The sequence below is a fragment of the Leptonychotes weddellii genome, chromosome 6, assembly GCF_054177405.1.
Source record: "Leptonychotes weddellii isolate Sample4059 chromosome 6, ASM5417740v2, whole genome shotgun sequence".
NCBI lineage: Eukaryota > Metazoa > Chordata > Mammalia > Carnivora > Phocidae > Leptonychotes > Leptonychotes weddellii.
This window is the reverse complement of record NC_138374.1, coordinates 11,514,549-11,533,312: the sequence shown is the minus strand read 5'-3', so window position 1 is coordinate 11,533,312 and position 18,764 is coordinate 11,514,549. Positions and strand designations below refer to the sequence as shown.

The 18,764-nt window shown below is 45.7% G+C and overlaps 1 long non-coding RNA gene across 1 annotated transcript in view; it reads right to left on the bottom strand.

The window, feature by feature from the left end:
- Window positions 1-5,583, bottom strand: part of LOC145722130 (uncharacterized) — an 8,073-nt gene extending 2,490 nt beyond the window's left edge. Inside the window, exon 1 of the long non-coding RNA XR_014146173.1 lies at window positions 2,666-5,583. This is a non-coding gene — a long non-coding RNA (uncharacterized LOC145722130). The remainder of the gene's footprint in view (window positions 1-2,665) is intronic.
- Between the last annotated feature and the right edge of the window lie 13,181 nt (window positions 5,584-18,764).

Below are 18,764 nucleotides of genomic sequence, written 5' to 3'. Positions count from 1 at the left end.
CTCTCTGTCAAATAAATAAATAAATAAAATCTTAAAAAAAAAAAAAAGAAGAATACGTCCCAAGGTGATTTTAGGGCTCGAATGAGGGAAGGGATGTCCAAGTTCTGTGCTTCAAGCTCCTCCACCCTGAGAGGTTCTGAGCCCACTCCCCATCTTGGAGCCCAGAGCACCCTGCCAGGTGCTGCTGGGGGTGGGGTTGGGGGGGATGGGGAAAGCTGCAAAAAGCAGAACTTGGCACGGGAATGTTTCAATTGTCCAAAAAAATATATTCCCTGAAGAATAGTTCCCCGGAAACAGGGTGTGTGTGTGTGTGTGTGAGAGAGAGAGAGAGAGACACAGAGAGAGAGAGAGAGAGTGTGTGTGTGTTCTGAAGTGGATGAAATTTGTCAACAAATCTTTACTAAAAATGGAAATTTTGCACATCTAATTGCAGAATTTTGCAAAACAAAACAGAAGATATCTTGCCTGCCTCCAGGCATATCCAAGGGGATTAATTTGTCACTCTTCAAAAACAACTCTTTGGAGGGATACCCTCTTTGATTCTCTATTCTCACATTAATTAGTAGTAGAAGGAACAGGGAACACACTTGGTAGAGGAGAACCGAGGAGAAATAAATCTGCCGCCCCTCTCCAGAGGGAGCAATGGGGAGGAGGGGACGCGCAGTGCCCGCCGGGAGCGCCACTCAGGCCTACTGTTACCAGCTTCCCTGCCAACCTCTGAGAGGACAATAGAGAAGATTGTTTAATAAAAATATTTCTTTTCAGCCTAAGCCTCAGTAATAAACGCTTTTGAGAGTAAAACGGAGACATAGTTGACTTGTTCTTTTGTGCTGATTATGGAAGAAGTTGACTGTATTTGGAACCAGATCCCAAATCAGTCGCACTGAAATTTGAGATTATTGCCGAGACCTAACATTGATTACTATTTGTACTCTGATAATTGCCTGATTGGTTTGTCCTGATCAAAACCTTTACCTGAAGGTATTTGTTTCAGATTCGTAAGAGTTTATTGTCAGTGATGGCTTTTTAATGGAATTTTTTTTTTTTGAGTAAAATTTCAGTTTGCTCCTGTCATTGCGTGTCGCTCAAATACGATGCCTTTCTTTTAAAACATTTAAACGTGTTCATCAATTTTCATCTTTCAAAAAAACCCAAGTAATACCCAATTAATAGTATGTGTTTTAGCGGCTGGAGAGCGCATTTCTGTCACTAAATTGGGTACAGACCACCTCTGCCATCAGACACGGGCAAGGCTGAGTGTGTGGGTGGCGGGACATCCCCGTGTCCCCCACTTTTTCCGGGGGCCCCCACCACACAGCCCTAGAAGCAGTGTCCATTGCCTGCTTATTTAAGATAATTACAACAAGTGTTCCTTCCCCGCTGGCTCTGCTGAGGCAGAAAATACTTCATCATTTACTTCAGTCATGAGAATAAAGCAAAAAATCTGGAACATAAACACCATTTTTTCTTCGCATTCAAAGGCCGGGCTCAGGGTGAGTTTGTGAATAATAAACCGAAGTTGGCAATCACGCTAATAAGTATGAAGTTGCCCGGCAGTGAAGTCCTGCAGGGGCCTGGAGCTGAGGGGGTGCCCGGGGCTTTTGTCCCCTTGTTGGTAAATAACAGCCCTTTATTTACATACAGTTGTTTCGGTTTCAAAAGATATTCAAAGCCCGGGCAGTTTCTGCAGTTGATTTGCATGGAGAGGGATATATCTGTGAATTTTTAAAGAGATTTTGCCCTGGAGAGTTGTAGGCCAGTGGGCCGGCGGGGTTGCGAGGGGGAAAGGAGGCGCACGTGATCAGCAGGCGGGCCAGGGCGGTGAACAGGCGCTTTCTTTCTGAACTCAGAATTACCCCAGTGGGTATTCATCTGCAGCCCGGGGCTCAGCGAGATCCCAGGGCCAGGCGCCTTTTGGGTTAAGAAGAGAACTTTGAACTGCATTTCTTCTCCTCGTAGCGAGGGAAAGCATCTGATGTGGAGCATCTCCACTGAAACTCTCCAGACTTGAAACATTTTCCATTTGAAGCTTGTAGCAATAAAAACCTCTGGTAATGAGTTCCCTGCCCCCGACAGAAGTCCTGCATCCAATTTGTACGCCATCCTGGTGAAATGGTTTACAAGACCGAGAGCAAAAAATCTAAAGGAATGCTCTAGAGAAGGAATGAAGTGCTATCGTTGAGATCTTTATTTATGGGAAGAGAAAGAGCTAAAACATTACCTCAGAACGCAAGATTACATCAGTCGGATATAAGGTAAATCTATTCTAGCGGTGAAACATCAGAAACCCATAATCCTTTCTCAAAGCCCTTTTGTTATTTTAATGTCCAACAAATTATGCCCTTTTTTTAAAGAAGAAAAACACTTAGATTTGAGAGGTTTCTTTTGCTCTAGTAGAAGTAATTTCACTGGTTAAAAAAGTTTTAATTTTCTGGAACCCAGTCTTTACTGTGCTGGCCAAGCATATGCACAAGGCTAAGGTAATTTTTAGCTTCAATAGAATTGGGTACGGTGACCACCAAGATCGGCTTCCAGTTGCTATGGCAACTGTAGTCCTAAAAAGTACTTAGGTTAAGCGAGGCATTTCGGGTTGCTAATCTGAAACTTTTTTCATTATTATTTTTTTTAAGTGGATGAGTATGGACGAGTAAATTGCAATACTTACTGTATTTATTGTCTTTGCTCTTCATGTCAGTCATACCATTGGGATCCTGCTTTCATATCTTCTAAATGACTTCTAAAGAATAGGAAGAAATATGGAAATTTGGAAGAAAATTTGGCACATGGCAAAAAAATAAAAATAAAGAAAACCTGTTTCTCTGTCGAAGCTCTTCCATGGGAAGTCCTCAGGGGAAGTCCGCGAGAGGAGGCTGGGTAGAGAAGGACTGTGGTTCCTGTGTGCCCACCCAGGCTTGCTGCGGGCTGTGGGGACCAGTGGGTCAGGACCGGAAGTGATGCACCCTCAGACACCTTTATAATGTAGCAGGTGACGAGGGTGAAAGCACATAACAAGAGCCCTATTTTCAAAATATATGAACTACAATTTGACCTTTCCTTGATAACTCAGACTTGGAGGTCTACCGACGACATGTATTGGGTGTCTACTTACTGCTCAGGCCACAAGCTCTGTCTGGGAAAAAAGCGAACGCCGTCGCACCCATGCAAGTTATATTCCAGAGCTGGAGTCACACAAAAGACATAATCAATGAAAGACAGATGGCAGATAGGTGATAGATAGGTAGATAGATATAGATAGATGAGAGATAGATAGATGAGAGATGACAAATATTATGTCCAAAGGTGGTAAGTACTACAGAAACAAATAGAGGAAAGTTCCAGAAGCTGGGATGGGACGTAATTGAGAACAGGGTGGTCAGAGTGGGCCTCGCTGAGGTTGGGGACATTGGAGCGGAGACCTGAAGCAGGTGAGGAGTCAGGCCAGCAGAGGTCTGGGGAAGGGCATTCCAGGCAGAGGGGATAAGAAAATGCAAAGCCCTTGATTCAGGAGGTTGTTATGAATACTGGCTATGCATTACTATATCCTACAAAACAACAAATCTCAGGGTCTGTGAAGTTTGTAGGGTTTGCACTCCTCCACTAAGCAACCGCAGACTTTGATGCACAAATGCTTCGTTTTCTTACCTTTTTCCTCCAAGTCAGCCCCTCTTCTTCAGCAAGGCAGTTTCGCCCCCGGAAATAGCCCTGCTGCCTTGTCATCTGTTAGCTCTGAAGTTGTGTCATTTGGGAAAACAGATGACCCAACCTGCTGGTCGTGGGCCTAAAGAAGGCTGAGGGTTTGGACCACGAGGGATCCCAACCCTTTCATACACTGTGTGTTACTTGCCTTTTACGCTGAATCTCTTCACGTCCAGGCCACGTGGTAGCCTGTCCCAATTCTTTCATACCCAGCCAGCACCTGGCCCATTGGGCAGCAGGATCGGTAGATGTCCTACAGATTCATGAGTCAACTGTGATATCTCTTTTGTCCGTTCAAATGCCCGTCGCCTTCTTCATGGTTCTCATCGTTTGCAGATGCCAGGTGAGTGAGGGCTGGGGGTGACCACTAGCGTGTACGTTCAGGGCCGTGTTTGCCACCGGAGCATTTCCCAATCCATGACCTCGCTTGCAACCTAACCACAACCCTCCGAGGTCCATAGAGAAAGTGCTGTTAGCCTCAACGTATAGATGGGTTGGCGGATGGAAGGAAGTTAAATGACTCCCACCACAGTGGCAGCAGACCACCTGGATCTAGAGGTCCTGATTCCAAATTCCCATGTGACCCGGGGCTCCCTCCAGAATAGCCAAGTCAGTCAAGGTTTGGAATTACTTCAGAAACACGAGAACTGGAGGACAAACTTTGGTGGCAGAGCCACTGTCTACATGTAAACTACACGAATTAACTCAGGAATTAACCTGGTAGATGCGAGGTGTGTGAAAATGTGCCTAGAGATGAGTGTAGAGGGCCACACGCTCAGGAGTCCGGGGGTCCCGAGTGCTGGTCTCGGGCACAGCCGTTCCCTTCCCTGAGCTTCCATCTCCTCCTGGGGGGTGAGAAGGAGCATTGTCCTGAACCCGCTTTCTCCAAGTGCAGGGGGCAAGCAAGGCGGCTTCAGTGCCCTGGAGGGAACACGGCGTATCCCTGGGGCAGGTCCCGTGAGTGTGATTCCCCTTCCTCTGCTCTTTTCAGTCCTCAACTTGGGCCCTGGGGGCTCTGGACTTGCGGGCAGCGGTACCTGGCTAAAATTTAGTAACATTGTTTTCACTGAATTTATTTTGACATTTCCTTTCTCTTTTGTATGGCAAATGATGCTGATTTTTCATCTCTCATAGGAATACCAAGATTTCATTCAAGACACATGTATTTAACTAAACCCGTGAATTATGAGAAGAAAAACGTCAAGTCAATAACATTAGAGGTGGGACACGGGTTTTGCAAAGATCCTGAAGGTGGTTCAGGAGTGAGTAAGTTAGGAAGAGCCTGAGCCAGATGGCCTTTGAAAATCAATGGAGAAGGGTGGTTACTAACAGGCTCTGGAGTCAGACTGCCTGGGTCTGTAGTCCCGGTTCTGCCACTTACACCTGGATCAATCTGGGCAGGTTCCTTAATCTCCCTGTGACTCGCTTTCCTTATCTGTAAAACGGGAATAATAGCACACCTACCTCAAAAGATTGCTACGTTCTGCACTTAGAAGAGTGCCTGGCTCCGTGTAGATGTTGTGTTTCCTGTTATTATCACTTGATGGGACCGCACCCACCAAGGGCTTTTGGAAGAGAGAGGTGGCAGGCTCCAGTGACCATGCCCATCCTCAGCGGTTTACCAGAACCCCTTTGCCCATACGTACCGTTTCCTCCCCCTGAACACAGCATCCCAGTGCCCTTCCCACCCTCTCTCCTCCTGTTGGAAAGTGCGTGAGGCCTTCCATAAATAAAGAGGGCGGAGGAAAGTCTGTCTGGCTCCATCCGCTATCCACACAGAATGGTGTAAACGTGCCCAGGTGGTATTTGTCTTCTCGTTTATCTGAGCCCCTACGAGAGTCAGCTGTGAGCCACATGTTAGATCATCTCCTGAGCCAAAGAAGAGAAAAAAGAAAAGAAATATGAAGGTAGAGCAGCAAAAATAGCAGTGCACCCAGTCACTGTCCTCTCCAGGTTGTTCCCTGCCTAGCTGCCTCCCTGCGGCGAGTCACGCTTGACGCTCTCTGTGACGAACCCGGTTGGTTTTCCCTGCAAACATGGGCCGTGCAGCATCTTTTGAGACACCAGAAACTGACGGGGGCCCCAGGGGCAGGGGATGGCCCTGACTTTGCAGGTGACCTCATGCAGAACCTCAACTGTGTCTCCATCAACAACGGGTGTACCCCAGCCCAGCCCTGCTTTGGGGGCCACAGACGTAGCCATGGGCTGTCCCTGGGACATCAGTTGCTTTCTTGTGGTGGAAGTTAACATTCTCCTGGGGTCAAATGTACAAGCAGGGCCATTCTGAGCAGGCTGACTTTTCATTTATCATTTACGGCCTGACACTCACCAAACAGAGGTGTGTGAGAGGCTCCCCACCTGCCTGCGCTCCCCGGTGAGGGGAGCAGAGAGCACATAACTGTTCATAGATCAACTCGGGAAGTTTATTTAAAGCTAAATGTTCATTGTATTCTTTTCCAAGGCGGTGTGACGATGCCCTAGTAGTTTGGTTGCCATGTACACACACCACACGAAGGCGTCCGGAGAGCTCCTGGGCAGTGATGAGAGACAAGGAGCCAGCCATCGCTGACAGCATGGGCGGAGAGGGTCATCATGCAGGCCAGGATCTTTCCAGCAGGCCAGGACCTTCTGGATTCTTGAGTTGCTATTCTTAGCACAGCTGCAAACCCGTGACCCCCATTTCCCTGGCCCCCTCCTATTCTTGATATTCCTTTTCCACTCCCACAGAAACAACTGCAAACCAAGCCATGGCAGAATTTAGTATGACCAAGGGGCAGAAGCAGAGTGCTTCTGAGTGTGGCTTCTGAAGCCAGATTGCCTGAGTTCCAATCCTGCGTTGTTTGCATACTGAGCGAATGACACTTTGAACATGACTTAAACCCTTAGTGCCTCAGTTTCCTCATCTATAAAATGAGGATAATAGTACCTACCGCAAGGGTTGTTGGGAAGATTAAAGAAGCTAATACATGAAAAGCACAGTTCAACAGTGTCCCTAACCTAACAAGTACAAGGATAAATGTTAGCGACTATTGTTTACTAGAAGAAGTCTTCCACTGGGCAAGTATCTCACTCCAAGATGGCCCCCAGTGATTCCAGTCTCCCGGCAATCATATTCTCGATAGTTCCTTCCACACTGAATAGGGCTGACTGTGTGACCAACAGGACATTGAGGAAATGGGGGAGCATGACCTCTGAGGATAGGTCATAAAAGTCACTGCACCTCACACCTTGTCAAAGAGCCACCATCCGAAGGCTGGAGGACCACTTCCAAGGGGGCTTAGTCACATGGCTGGCAAATTGGTGCTGGCCGTTTGTGGGAGGTCTCAGGCCCCTCACCCCCCACAGGCCTCTCCATAGGGCTGCTTGAGTGTCCTCACAACATGGCAACTGGCAAGTGACCCAAGAGAGTGCATATTAATACTGTTGTCTTATCTTACATTTAATTTCTTATTCTCAGAAGTCCGTATTTTCTTGAGTTTTATTAGAAGTATCAAGCGAAAGCTATTTAAAACTTTGTTTCCTTAGGTACATATTTTCCAAAATAATGCTCTTGTACAACTTTAGGCTATGTTCTCCTCTTCCTAAGCTGTAGCCCATCTCTGTTTTTCTCTCTCTCAGTCAAATGCCCCATATTCTCTCTCTCTCTTTTCCTCTTTCTTTTCTCCTCCTCTTCCTCCTCCCCCTCCTTTCTTATCCAGGAATAAAGATCTCTATTAATGTTTGCTGTTTGCTTCTAAGCATAGTAGATGGACTCTCTCTGGCCCCTTCATTTAACTGTTTTCCTGCTTTCTGATAAAAACTTTTTTTTTTTTTTAAGATTTTATTTATTTATTTGACAGAGAAAGAGATAGCGAGAGCAGGAACACAAGCAGGGGGAGTGGGAGAGGGAGAAGCAGGCTTCCCGCGGAGCAGGGAGCCCCATGCAGGGCTCGATCCCAGGACCCCGGGATCATGACCTGAGCCGAAGGCAGACGCTTAACGACTGAGCCACCCAGGCGCACCTGATAAAAACTTTCTTACAGAGCTTGCAGGAGGTTGGTATCAGCTCCACTGCGTAACAAACCACCCAAATCTCAGTGGCTTAAAATATCAAAGAGTTAATATTGCTCACGTCTGTGCTTCTGCCAGGATTTAGCTGACCTGGGCTGGGCTCAGCCAAGGGCTCTGCTTCAGACATCTTGGCAGGTCTGTTGGTTGGTTGGGGTATCTCCACTCCATGTCTCTCATCTTCCTTTGACCATCCTCCTCTGGCCTCTTATGCCTAATGTGGGCATATTTTTCTCATAGTGAAGCAGATGTACCAAATGACGAGTGGAAACGTGAGCTTAGGATCAGAGCTAACATGCTATCGTTTCACCAAACAAGTCATGTGGCCAAGCCCAAGTTCAAGGAGCATGAAATGATATTCTGCCATTCTGCATGGAGATAGAGGAAGAACTACAAAGTCACTAGGAAAGGATGAATACAGGACGCATAAAGAATTTAGGCCAGGAATGCCCCACAGTGGTTCAAAGATGAATAAGAAATTTCTTGACTTGAAGCCTGCCTTTAAGGATTCAAGAGAAAAGACAGCAAAGGGATGGTCTGAGAGGAGGAAGGGCATCCAGAAGGAAGGGTGCACAACCTGAGTGTAAAGCAGTCCAGCCTAGCTCCACCCATCTCTCTACTTGCTCAAGACTCTCTCCAACCCGCCCGGAAACATTTCAAGTCTGCCGTTATCAGAGCCTCTCGTGGAGCCAGCTCGCTCCAAGCTCCTGATTCTTGCTTTCTCCCGCATTCTTGCAAGGAAAACCCCCACAGGGTTGATGATTTCCAAGCTAGTCCAACCAGGCCAGTTAGACCCCTCAGTCTGCATGCGGATCACCTCTTCCACAAATGAGTGCGTTTGTCAACGATGGCTTCCTGGAAGCTTCATTGTTTTCAATCGCAAGTACATGCTTGCCAACCGGTACACACGAGCAATTCTGCAATTCCCCAATGGGCTTCATTATGACAATGAGCAGAACTTTCTGTACAGAATAAAAAATAGTTTCCCCAAAGGACAGCGCCCAGCCTACATTCTGTCTTCCAAGGACTCGGTCTGCATTCTCCATTGTCCCAGAGAATGACACTCGCGGTCTGCTGGGGAGTTCTTAGAAAACTTAATGCAAACTGTGTGTTCTACCTGCTCAGGAAGGCACGGAGGTTTCCTGATGGAAGGAATATTGGCACTTATCCGGTCTGGGGTCCGCAAACTTTTCTGTGAAGGGCCCGATGGTACATATTTTGGGTTTTGTGGGCCATACCATCCGGGTGGCGACGGCTTCCCTCTGCCGTCGTAGCATGAGCGCGGGTACAGACAACGTGTGAACGAATGGGCGGGACGTGCTCCAATGAAACTTTCTTTACAGAAGAAGCTAGCAGGTCCCATTTGGTCCACAGGCCCCTCATCACTGGCTGACCTCGGTTCTAACCTAACCCCTCTCTGGGCATAAGTGGAAACTGAGACCTCGGGCTCCTTCTCCTGCCATCACTGAATCTCATGTCTAACTCTGGCAATGGTCTTTTGGTCCCGGGCTTCTTCGAGGGGCTGTCCTCCGCTGGGACGCCCCAGTGTGAGTGTGCTGAGTGCTTAGCACCCATGTCTCTCTGCTTGTCCAACATTTTAAATATCACCCTTGCTTTTTTTTTTTTTTTTTTTAATATTCAAGACTTCTGCAAGACTGAGAGATCCTTGAGGTTGGAGACCTTGCGTCATTCATCTTGCAATCCCAGTGACTTTCCAGCTCAGCCTCTGATGCATCAAAAGAGTACAATTCAAATGAATGAACGAGGCTCAGAAAATAGAAGGGACTTGACCAAGGTCATATAGTCTAAGAAGCAGCCGTGCGGGGAGCAGATCCAGGTCATGACATTGCAATCTCTCTATGTTAATACAGTATACTCTGCCATGGGTTAAATAGAAGGCTGGTGAAGGGGTTGGAGAATCACCGGAAGGCTGGTTAGGCCAGCAAATACCTACCCAAAGCCCGGCAAGTTGGAAGGCCCTAGGCAGAGTATTGCTGCAGGCAGGGAGGGCCTATTTTCAAGGAGGCAGAAGTCCACAGGGACATACACATGAAAGTAGTTCTAATCTACCCATCGGATAGATTCAGGAAAAATGTGGTTAACTTTTTTTCTTTCTACTTCTCCCTGGCTTCACTCTCCACTCCATGTATAATCACACACACACACACACACACATACAGCTAGATTGTCACTGAAGAGTCCAGTGTCTAGACCAGGTTTCGTGACCACTTCCCAATTCTGGGGCTTTCTTAATTTGTATGCATATGTGTGCATTTTTTTAAAAAGAGAGTCCATAGCTATTTTCCAGATTATTGCAAGAAGCCATGATGCCTAAAACCTTAACCATAGATAAGGCAATTTCTGATACATGTCCTAGATCTATTGTGCTGGTGTAGCTGAGGTCTTTTTTATCTCCATTTCGAGAGGCAACAAAATAGTGCAGAAGTCTTATAAGGTGGGGCTTGGGGAGAAGCCCTTTCCTCTCACAGTGTTTTCCACTCACTGCCGTTGACAGTGCTTCTCTTTCATCAGCTCTTGGGAGTTCAGACTCAGATGTGTAAGCCCCCAGTCAGCTTTAGTCATGAGGGTTGCACATTCCTGCAAAGCATGAACTTGGAATCCAAACAGCCTGTGGTCTGATCCTGGCTCCCTACTCCCAGCTGGTCTGGGACTTACTAAAATGCCCCATCTCAGCATCTCAATTCACCTCTCTGTAAAATGGGAATGAAAATACCTACCTCGCAGACTTGTTGGGAACATTAAATAAATTACACATTTTAAGTGTCTAGAACAGCACAGGGTAGGTGCTTAGCCAGCCTGGCACGTAGTAGGCATTTAGCAAACATTCCTTCTCTTTCCCTATCTCTCCCCTCCGTGCTTTTTCCTATATGTGGCATCTAGAAGGAACCGTTTGTAATACGTTCCCAAGGTTGTTTTCTTTTCCTTCCTTTATTTAAAACTCAAGATTGATAAAGGGAAAGAGTTGGTCGACAGCAGGTCTGTCCACACCTCCTTCCCTCTCTGGCCTTTGGAGAAAGCAAGGAGAAGGAACTGCAGAAAAAATTGCAGAATCAACTGCAGGAGAAAGAACTGATGTTTTATCAGTTACCTTTGTAGGAGGTTTGGCAATTTTGACAAGACTTCTTTGTTTTTGTATTGCTTTGTTTTAAACTAATGTGTTAAAACATATTCATTCAAAGGCACAAAATTTCTCTCAAAGACGCAATTAGCTTGGAAGATTTCTTTAACTCATTGCTCAAACCATCTTAGAAACTTCTCTTTGGAGGGCACCTGGGTGGCTCAGTCGGTTAAGCATCTGCCTTCAACTCAGGTCTTGATCCCGGTGTCCTGGGATCGAATCCCGCATCGGGTTCCCTGCTCAGCAGGGAGTCTGCTTCTCCCTCCCCCTCTACCCCTCCCCCTGCTCGTGCTCTCTCTCTCTCTCTCTCAAATAAATAAATAAAATCTTAAAAATTAAAAAAAAAGAAATTTCTCTTTGGAAAGTGCCTTCAAAGTCAGCCCAGGCAATAGGCATGACCACAAACAGACATGCTTCAGACTCACCTGTGTGCAGGCTTGGATGGCATAGTAATTCCTGCAATCTTTTGACACACATCGACAGAGCACTGCCCAGCCCCTTGCCCAGAACCAGGAGCTGGAGGATCCAGCCGTGAACAGCACAGAGGTGCAGTTCTGCCCCCACAAAGCTTATGGTCCAGGGGGAGACAGACACAGGGAAGGAATCACAGCAGAATATGCTAAGGCTTCTGATGGAGACTGTATGGGTCACAGGACATGGGCACCCCATAGGGACATCCAGTCAGGAAGGCTTCCGGAGGGAGGGACATCTAATCTGAGTCCTGGAGGATGAGTAGGGGGTAGCCAAGTCCCCTATGATTCCCTGGCCCTCCTCACTGAGGAGAGTTAAGAGATGTTCAGCTGGCAACTGGTTTATTATCTGAGCTCAGGAGAGTGACATCTGGGTGGAAGGTAGTGAGATGAGCGTCAGAAGCATGTAATAGATAAATTAGGGAATTTTCCCCCTGCAAGAAGACTTTCCCAAGGGAAACTCGCATGCTGCCCCACCCCCAACCCAGATCAGATGCTGTTGCATGTCTGGAAGCCAGGTTTGCTCTCTCCAAGGCTGGAGGTCAGGCTCCCGACCCAGAAAGCTGCAGCTGCCTCTGCACCGCCTGGCCGCTAGGTCCCCAGGGGATCAGACGAGGCTCTCTCGGCCCAAGCCCACCAGCATCCAGGGGGTGCCTCCCAGAGCTTTGCGACTGGGGGACAGAACCAATCTACACGTCTCGTGCCTCTGGCCACTCTGCAGGCCCCACAGCCTGGAAACCCAGGGAGCTCCTGTGAAAGGACTGTCATTCCTGTGCCATGCTGAACTTCCCATGGTGGCAGGGCCTTGACACTGAGCTGTCTCCTGGATCACGCTCCAGCAAACACGGACATGGTGGAGCTAGCTACAAATAGCTCAAGAGGCCGGAGTGGAGGAAGTACATTGTGTGACTATAATAACAGGCATGGAGCAGAGCCATATCTGACCATGTTCTGGAAGCCCTTTCCATCCTGAGATCCTTTTCTTGCTCCTCCACCTCATGTGAAGAGCTTTGGTCTTGGGGGTGGGAAGGGAGGGTGCAGTGGAGGTGCAGAGGGTTCTAGACCACTCCTGGCCTTCGGAGACTGGAGTATTAACCTCCACCAGCTGCTGTACCAGGAAGCAGGACGCCCACCCCCGCATGGAAACAATCAAAGGTTGGCAGTGTCTCTTTCCTGCAGGGGAATCCTAAGAGACACAGAACCAAAATGAGGGCAGATGAAAAAAAAATACTGACCTGGCATGGAAGGGAGAGGGAATGCTTTATTGGACCATTTCTAGAAAATATGCAGGAAATCTAATAAATACAGATTTTTAAAAATCCATCTATAACCAAAATAGAACTCTTACTGCAGTTTATTTTTTAATAAGAGGAGCTGGAGTTCTGTCCTTGACCCTACTTTTGGAATCTTGCTTTTTTTCAAGATGGGCAACAGCCTGTGTTGGCAAATACATCGGGATCCCCCACCAGGCCGGGGTGGGGAGGCACAAAGTCCTTTGGAGTGAACACCCTGATGGGGAAATCCCTAATTCCAGGTCAGTCCTTGACAGAGGATCCCAGCTTTGCTTTTGCATTCCACTTTGCCCTTCATGAAGGTGACCCCTGTGTCCATAGGAATGACCCCTCCACTGCTTGACTAAAGCTGCTTCTCCTAAAGGAGGAATCGGGCCATCTCTGGCCCCACAGCCCGCCAAGTGCAGCTGCCTATCGCCTGGGGGTTCAGACCCTCCCTCAAAGTCCATATAATGTGACCTCAGAGGAGAAGTGTCAACAAAGGCACTGTAAACAACACCCAGGAGAGAAAGCAGTTTGGGCCCATCTCCCTCCACCAAGGACTCTATCTCTGAAACCTCAAATATTTTTTCTAGAGTATCTGGGTGCATCTGTTAGAAAACCCAGCATACACAGTCTCAAACATGCAGGGATTCCCTTGCCTCATGTGGCAAGAGGCCTGGAAGAAACCACCAGTATAACTAAGCAAGGAATTCATCAAGGACCCGCCTCCTCTGTCTTCCTGCTCTCAGGTCCTGTGGGCCCCAGACCCGCCATCGCTGTCACAAGATGGCTGTGGCCCTTTCTGCATTTGGTCCAGAATAGAGGAGGACAAGGATGAAGGGCTAAGGGCCACATGCCTTCTCCACAGGACGTTTGTTTCCCAACCTACTTTGAAAAGAAATGTTTAACATATGGTAAAGTTGAAAGTATATTACAAGAGGCGTTTGTCTACTCAACGCCTAGATTCTATCCTTAACCTTTTCCCATACTTGCCTTATCATGCAACTAGCCAGCGAGCCAGCTCCCTCCACCCATCAATTCACAGTGTTGATTTCTGAGGCATTTCAAAGTAAATTGCAGACATTGGTACACTTCCTCCCAAATACTTTAGCATCTTCATGAGGTTTGGCCTTGCCCATTCATTGGCCAGAAATGTATCAAATGGCCACACTGCTGCAAGGCAGGCTGGGAGATTATCTATTTTAAGTTGTCTCTGTGTCCTGAATAAAATTAGGATTACGTAAGTAAGAAAGACATGGCAGCGGACTTTGGATAGGCAGCCAGCAGTCTCTGCACGTAAGGAACATCTTTTTATAAAGTTTGGCCTCCCTGGAATCTTGCCTGAAAATGTTCCCAGAGCCAAGCAATGATGTGGAAGATCATGATGGGGAGCTTTTGGGGCAGAGCCTATAATGATGTAATGACCTAACCTCTGGCACATTTAGGAGCTGATCCCTTTGGGGACACATACAGACTGAGGAACTGCCCCTCTCTCCCTCTGTCAGCTGCTGGTATGGCTGTCAATCTCACTGTCTCAAAAAGTTCACAGGAAGGCCAGGAGGTCCACATTTTTGAATATTTACACAGTCAAGTCACATGCATCTGATGGCCATGCTTCCAGAAACTCAGCCACCCAAAGTGTAGGATAAACCAAAGTAGAGGCATGTATTTCTACTTTCTGAAAATACGTGGCAAGGCAAGAGTAGGTCCTGGGTGAGCACTGGGACTTGGGTTCTGGTTTCAGGTCTGCAGCTAACCAGCCATCACCAATTCACTTCTTCCTGGACCTTCCCTCCTTTGCTTGGGACATAATGTACATAAGCTGACAAACAGCTCTCACAGATGAGCTGTTCTCTGGATTGTGCCTGGGATGATTTTATTGCAGCCACATGATCTCTATCTTTAAGAATTTGATGTCTATGCAGTTGAACAAAACCTATTTCTTTATCCTGCAGGCCATACATTGGTAATTATGAGTAACATAAGGCAGTGAGTGGGCACAGTGTTGTAAGAAATGACAGCCTAATGGAGAAAGGAAATAAAAGTACAAAAGTATCGCCATATGGGGTCATTTAGTGAAGGGGTGGAAACTACACGCAGCTGCCCCGTGGACATCCCCATACCACAGCACAAATCTATAAATGATGTTTATAGTGATTACCCCGACCCATTACAATGTCTCAATTATGTTCAGTTAAATCTGGTTAAGAAGGTAGAGGCATTTGTAACTCATTCTGGAAATATTTCCATGAAATGTTTAATATTTTCAATGCTAACTGCACTTAAGTTACCTGGATAATTCACTTACATGTTTTGTTTCACTTCCAATGATGTGGGATAAACTACATTCTGCTGTGTCCTACACACAGGTTATGAATGCACTCACCTGTTGACTCAACAGGTAGGGTGCCACCACTGTGGGAAGAACCGTGAGTTCACGAGAAGTACAAAAGGGTGGTGGAAAATTAAAGGAAGGAGAGAGAGCCAATTTGAATTTCAGGAAGCAACAGCCCTTCTTCCACACCTGTCATGGCTGCAGAGCATCAGATGGACAGCGGTGGGGAAGACCCTCCTGGAAGAATAGGGGGAAGGTCCAAGGGTCCAGGAGTGTGGAGGGTACTTCCAGAAGGCAGTGGGGTTTGGTGTGGCCAGAGGAAAGTGCCAAGGGGTGGGTTATGAGTGATACATAAAGATATTTGGATGTTATTGGCAATAAAGAGTTTTGACTTACCTATAGACTATGAGACACCATTAAAGGTGTGATATCATCAGGACTGTGCCTTCGGAAGAATGTTCTGGGAGTAATATGTAGGCTGTATGGGCACAGAGAAAGACTAGAGATAGGGACTCAGTAAGAGGTTGAAATAGCTCAGTGAAAAACTCACAGAAGAGTCCAAGCAAAGGTTCAAGACATGTGCATGAATTCTCATAGCAGACTTTATCACAATTGCCCCAAATTGGAAAGAGCCAAATGTCCTCAGGCAGAAGAATGGATAAACAAGGTGTCGTTTATCCACACAATGGAATATTGCTTGGTAATATAAAGGAATGAACTACTGCTAAAGTCAACTACAAGTATGAATGTCAAAATCATTATGCTGAGTGAAAGAAGCCAGACCTCCCCCCACCCCGAAAAAAGAGTATATAATGTATGATTCCATTTATATAAAATTATAGAAAATACAAACTAATCTACAGTAGGAGAAGCAAATCAGTGGTTCCCTGGGATGCTGGAGGGGGGTTTGGATGGAAAATGGGGCACAAGAAATATTTTGGAGATGATGGAAATGTTTTATATCTTAATTGCGGTAGAGATTTCATAGGTATATGCTTCTATTAAAATTAATGAATTACACATTTTTCTTCTTTTTTTAATTTAATTTAATTTTTTAGAGAGAGAGTGTGAGCAGCATGGTTGGGGGAAGAGGGAGAGGAAAGAGAGAGAATCTTAAGCAGGCTCCACACCTAGCAAGGAGCCCAACATGGGGCTCAATCTCACAACCCTGAGATCATGACCTGAGGCAAAATCAAGAGTCTGATGCTTAAACCAACTGAGCCACCCAGGTGCCCCAAATTACACATTTCAAATAGGTGTAGTTTACTGTACATATATCACACTGCAGTAAAGTGGATTTTAAAAACTAAGAAGTTTTTACATCTAGGGGTACCTGGGTGGCTCAGTCGGTTAAGCATCTGCCTTTGGCTCCAGGTCATGATCGGAGGGTTCTGGGATTGAGCCCTGCCTTGGGCTCTCTGCTCAGCAGGGAGTCTGCTTCTCCTTCTCTCTCTCCCTCTGTGCTCTCTCTCAAATAAATAAATTTTTAAAAAATCTTTAAAAACTAAGAAGGACTCCTGGACAAAGATGCTGGATGGAACTTATCTACTTTCATCTTTTTGACCAAATAATAGTAAAATCACTTTTTAAAAAGGCATATAAATACAAGGACAGTAACATGAAAAAGGAGTCATTAGCAACAAAATTAATAGAAACCAGAAAGGATGGAGTAAACCTGAGATGACTGAATCCTAAGGGGCCAATAGGAACAGCCAGGACCAACTCACTGCACAAAGGATAAGGAATTACAATGGCCCCAGTTACCTCTGGTCAAGAAGGTGTAGGGAGGTTGGGTAAATGAGGACTGATTGAAAATCTGTTTATAGGCATTCAGCTTTTACACTGATAGCCTTCCCCACCCTCTCTCTGGAGAAGACAGTGTCTTGGTACTGATTGATACCAGATATGGTTGAGGGAGGGAAAAACAGCAAAACCAGGGCGCTAAGAGGATGTAGACATGCTGGGAGTTGAGATCCCTGCCCATTTTCTCATTTAGGTCCCAGAAAGTTTGTAGCCTAGCCTTCAACCTCCAAGGAGAGAATAGAATCTTTGGGAATGTGACCAATCTGAAAGGAAAAACCTAAAATATTGTCATCAAGTCACAGCCCAGTGAGGCCATCCTACCATAGATAAGGCCACGGTGGTTGAGCTCCCTTCATGCTCTCAGCACTTTAAGTAAGCATCTCATCCCTCCACTCTGAAATATAACTAGACAACCAAGGATGATAACGCAAAACATAGAAAATAAAACAAATAAACATAAAGCAATTTGGTGGAAACAGACATACGCCATTATGTCTCTGAGAAAGAAAATATCACAGCCATGAAACAAGAACAGATTAGTATAAAAAGGAAAAATTCTGAGGACGATAAAAAGAGCTCTAAGAATTTAAAAAATAGCAGAAATGGAGCCCTCAATTGAAAATTTGGAAGATGAAACTGAAAATATTACCTGAAAAAATAGATTTAAAAAAAACACAAGGGATTCTAGAAAGATAGGTGAATTTTCTTGTAAAAAAAAGGGGGGGGGATCAATAAAATATTTCAAGAATGTTTCCCATAATTGTCAAATATCAGTTTGTATATTAAAAGGGCCCACTAAATACCCAGGACAAAAATGAAAAAAGATCTTGCAAAGGCACATCAACATGAGCTTTCAGAACACAGGAGACAAAAGAGATTATAAGCTTCCAGAGAGAATAAAAAAGAAAAGAAAAGAAAGGAAAGGAAAAGAAAAGAAAAACAGGTCACACACGCAAAAATCAGGAATCGTGACATCTTCAGATTTCTCAACAGAATTACTGGAAGATAGAAAATGGAACAAGATCTTCAAAATTCAGAAGGAATATTAATTCTAACCTAAAATTCCAAATTCAGCCTATTTATCAATTACAGGGTAGAATAAGGCATTTTCGATCAGGCCAGCTCTCAATAAATTGTATCTCCTCTGCCCTCTTTCTCAAGAATGCCTGAAAGATGTGTTCCACCACAACAAGAGATTAAGAAAGAAGATGTGGGGTACAGGTAATAAGAGCTCAATGTAGGAGGAAGGAAAAGGAAATTGCTAGAATGATGATATAAGGAGATCCCAGAATGATACCTTTGGTCTGCAATTAATAGTTGTTTTTCCTATTAGGGGCTTATAGCCCAAGTTGCATCTCATGCACTAAAAGATTTAAACACACACACATGCCACAAAAAACAAAAACCCTAACGATAAGGCAGAGTTTTCAAACATTTTTTGTGTGAAAGAATTACCCAAGGGCTCATTAAAAATGCAAATTCTGTTGCCCCTATTCTAAGAGATTCTGTTTGAGGTCCAGAATGGGACCTCAGGGAAAATGCACTTTGACCAGTTACCTCAGGTGATTCTATACAGGTAGCTCATGGACCACATCTGCAAAACACTGGTCTGAACAAGAGTACTAATAGCTGAGTAAATGTAAGCTCAGCCGTCGTATTTATGGCCTTCCAGCATTTACTCTGTTTTTCAAATTGAGATATAATTCACATAAGTAAAAAGCACCACTTAAAAGTGTACAGTTCATCCGGACTTCAAGCTCTGTTACAAAGCTGTCATCATCAAGACAGCATGGTACTGGCACAAAAACAGACACATAGATCAATGGAACAGAATAGAGAGCCCAGAAATGGACCCTCAACTCTATGGTCAACTAATCTTCGACAAAGCAGGAAAGAATGTCCAATGGAACAAAGACAGTCTCTTCAACAAATGGTGTTGGGAAAATTGGACAGCCACATGCAGAAGAATGAAACTGGACCATTTCCTTACACCACACACA